This window comes from Cryptomeria japonica, chromosome 6, assembly GCF_030272615.1.
Source record: "Cryptomeria japonica chromosome 6, Sugi_1.0, whole genome shotgun sequence".
NCBI classification, from domain to species: Eukaryota; Viridiplantae; Streptophyta; class Pinopsida; order Cupressales; family Cupressaceae; genus Cryptomeria; species Cryptomeria japonica.
In genome coordinates this window covers 157034476-157038789 of record NC_081410.1, presented here as the reverse complement: position 1 = coordinate 157038789, position 4314 = coordinate 157034476, and positions in this window count along the sequence as shown.

The window sequence follows — 4314 nt, the reverse complement described above, 5'->3', positions numbered from 1 at the left end:
TTTATAAACTTTAATTTTCATAAATGCTTGGTGAGGAATAAGTTCTAGTTTAATTGCATGGACAAAACTAAATAATATATTTATTGTATAGTAATGGATTTAATATAATTGAAATCTATTATTAAATCAATTATTGAAAAAATCTAAAGATGTAAAAACATCTTATAATACAAATTTATTAGTATTCATACACTATCATTATTTTTATATAATTACTTTTCATATAAATTTAAAATTAAATTATTATTTGATTATAGAATATAATGTGTTCATATGAAAGATTATCTTGATTATTATAAAATATATATATTTTCTTCCTAAATGAGTGGTGTTTATATTCGCTTGGTTATTCATTTTATAACTTTAATAAATGAATGGGTCTGGTGGGGATTTGAAATGAATTCCGAAGTTTAAGGAGATGAAAGTGTGTACACGGATGACTGACATCCATAATGAGACTGTAGGATTCTTTTATTGTTTTCAAGAACAATAATTAAATGCATACTCTCTTTCACGTGATAGTTCTTGTCATAAGCAAATTTTAAAATAAAAGATTTGAGGTGGAAAAGATTTGAACATCAAACCAATGATTTAAAAGTATATAACCTTGACCACTTTGCCATGTACGTTTTTTTCATTAGTGAAACCATAAAAATATTTAAGTATCATGCTGGTTGGAAAATGATTTAATATTACAATCAATTTTCTATTAGGTTATTTATGAAAATGAAATAGTTTAGTTTGACTCTCATTGCCAAACGTTCAAGGCAATATGTTGGAACAAGGTATTTGAACGAGGAGTTAATGATAAAGGTATAGTAGCAAATGATGTTGAAATAGAGCAGATTGTTTTTTGAAGATGTGATTGAAGAAATTCCATAACAAATTTGTTCGCTTAAATTTAAATCTTGATATTATGTGTATGTTATCAAATTCTACAACGTGTATCTAAGATTACTCTTTTATGTGGTGATTACAATTTTATTTTTAAAGGTGTATGTTTTCGAACATCTTATTGTTTTGAACAAATAAAATTGCAAAAATGGACTAGAATTTCAACTCAATTTCTTTCCAGCAACACCCAAGTGGCAAAATGATCATAACTAAATTGATAGAAAGACATAATAACAATAGAAAAGTACTAAAATGGCCATGTAGACAAAAAATTAAAGATAGAACTAGAACTATACGATTAAGGAAAGGTCGATGCTATTAATTTTTGAGAAAATTGATCAGTTAATAGTAGTTAAAAGTCGCCTACAGATTGAAAGATAGAAGAAACAAGGAACCACTCACAACAAAATATAGTCGGCTTTTTGTTAGATATCATTTTTAATTTCTCACAATAAATATTGTAACCACAAAATGAAGTGGATTTATTTTTTTCACACCCGGTATTAGTAGCCCCTGATTAATTGGAAGTGCAATGTTCGGTCCTTTGCATGACCTAGATCCTCAAAGCTCCTATTGTTCCTTCCTCAAGCTAATATCCTACCTATGCATCCCAATTGTCAACAAAAGAAATTGGATCCATGTCAATATGTTTTTCCCCAATGCCAAAAAAAATAGGTATATGACAATGAAGATATGATAAAATAACTTCCTCAATTCTAAAAGCATGCTTTGGTAAATTTTTTTTTATTTCCCTATATAAAGAAAAACTCCTACACAAGGAAAGTGTGGCTTCTTATCCAATCTTAAAACAAGAATTGTATGAAAAATTGTTTGAAACAATAAGGGTATGATAGTCCTTTATCATGCATGATTTTTTTTGTGACATGGAAAGGATGAGTGTTTTTAATCAATTGATTCTCACACATGACTAAAATATGAAAAAATTCTAAAACATGATATATATATATATTTACTTTGTCAACATCAATTATAATAACAATTAAAAATCAAAAAATATATTTTTTTGATATATTTTATTTTCCCATCAAATTAAAACAATAATACTTATGTTGAATCAAAGATTATAAAATTTAAGTGAAAATTCAAGCCTAATTATTCTAACAAAATATTAAATCATTTTAATTTCTTTATTTCAATATTCAAAGAATAAAATATGTCTACTTAATCAATCAAATGAAATATGATCCAAAAAGAAATAACATATTATTATCATACTAAATTAATCCAACTGAATAAATATTTTCAACTTAACTAAATAGATAGTTATTTATTCCTAACCATGCAAAGATTAACATTCACAATGAAACAATATTTGGTTCATTCAATTAAGCATGCATTCATAATGAACTACGCGAGTGTGTGAATAGATCCCATCAAGCCAACCACTGCTAGAAGGCTAGCCAACCTCTACCTCAACCATGTTCTCGTCTTCACACCTGACATCAACTCAAGAAACTCAAATTTACATCAACATATCTATTTTCAAAAATCAATATTCATCATCAAAATTTTCATGTATGTAAAATTGATATTTTTTTAAATAGGGCATTTTAATGTTCCTTTCTCTGTTAAGTTTCAATTTCTTTTAGTGTTTTCATGGATTATTGTTTTCTTTATATTTCTTTTTATTTTATTTTTCACAGTTGTGTAAATATAAGGATGTGATACAATTATGTGAAAAAGGTTGGGCTTCTTTCAACCAGAATCATTACTGTTCAAAGGAATAAAAAATAAGATATTCAACAATATTATGTACTTAATTAAATTATACAATGACACGTATATATTTATATTTTAATATAATTAATTTTGTAATATTAAAATTTATTTATATTTTATCTTTAATTTTCTATCAGATGTATTCTTTGAACCTTCTAAAGGTGCAAGTGCTAGTAATATATACAAAATAATTTAATAACTTGTAATCATAAATTTAAATATTTTTCATTTATTCATTAAAAAAATGCATAGTTTCGCTCTAATGTTTATATTATACAATTTTATAACTATTAATAGTTATTTTATTAAAATTAGTTATAAGTAATATTATATAAATATTAAACTTATATGCTAGGAAGAAATTCCCTGGGCGAGACTGGAGGTTTTCTTGCCTCGGTTCTTTCCTACCAGTGCCAACACTGAACCGAGGTGTAATTCTTAAAATTTAATAGAAATATTGCGGCTACGGCCTATTACCTATCAAAAATAAATAAAAAATACATAAATATAATCTTAAATTAATAATTGATTTTATGATTAATTTAATTTTTATAATTATAATTATATAGACTTTTTAATTAAATTAGATAATGTTGTTAGAGTATTTGGGTATTTACTTGATTAATTAAACAATATTTGTTTAATTATTTAAGTTCCCTTTATCTCTTTTACACTTAAGCTAACTTTAGGTGCATAATAATTAATTCTTTTATTAATTATTATGTGCAAACCTAGGTTTTCTTTTTTAGGGTTTCTTGACCTATTAAAGTTTGAGTTCATTCTTTTCATTGTAAGAAGAAGGATTATTACATTACACATTTTTGTGAATATTGAACTCTCTCTTTTTGAGCATATTTTATGTATATTTGTTTCTTCTGTAATTTGCTTCCTTGCTTCTCCTTGTAACAGGTTTTTTAGCTTGCAGAGATCATTTGGGCTCCTGTGGTGTTGTATTTTCTCAACTCCAATATGGTATCAAAGCATCAGATCTGCAGCTATCTGTTCTTGTTTTGAGAATTTTTGCATTAGAAGCAGATCTGGGGTTTCAGGAAGTTTTTTTTGTACTTAGGGATAGGCCTTTTTTTCTGAGCACTTTGGGCCTAAACGGACCTCACCATCATGTTCAGAAGGCCCAAAAACCCCTATGATCATATAAAACTTGACCTTTTTCGGTTCCTAAGCCTCTGGGAGTATTTTTTCTCCAGATCCAAGCCGTAGGGCCCTGGCCCGCAGTCTGAGAAAAAATTTTCAATTTTTTTTTTTTTTTTTTTGCCTTTTTATGGCATGCAGGCCGAATTTTTGATTTTTTAAAAAAAAAATCTTCAAAAAAATAAATCAAAAAGCAAAAAAAAGGGCGAAAAAAAGAAAGGGTTTCGAGAAATTTTTTTTTGGACAAATCATTTTTTTGGGGGATTCCCCACGATACGCAGGGTACCGTGGGGCCCCTGATGTTGCCGCAGACCTGACTGGCCTTGGGCCCCGCGTCGCCGGCTTTTGCCTTCCGGCCCGCTCCGGCACCCTCTGGCCCCTGCCAGTCCTGACCCCCACCACTGCCGTTGCACCCCCGACCGCCACTGCGCCGCCGCCACCGTTGTCGGCCTCCCTGCGACCCCTACCGCCTGTAGCTCCCTGCCGGTCACCACTCCCTGCAGCTCCCCACCCCTGCCACCAGACTACCCC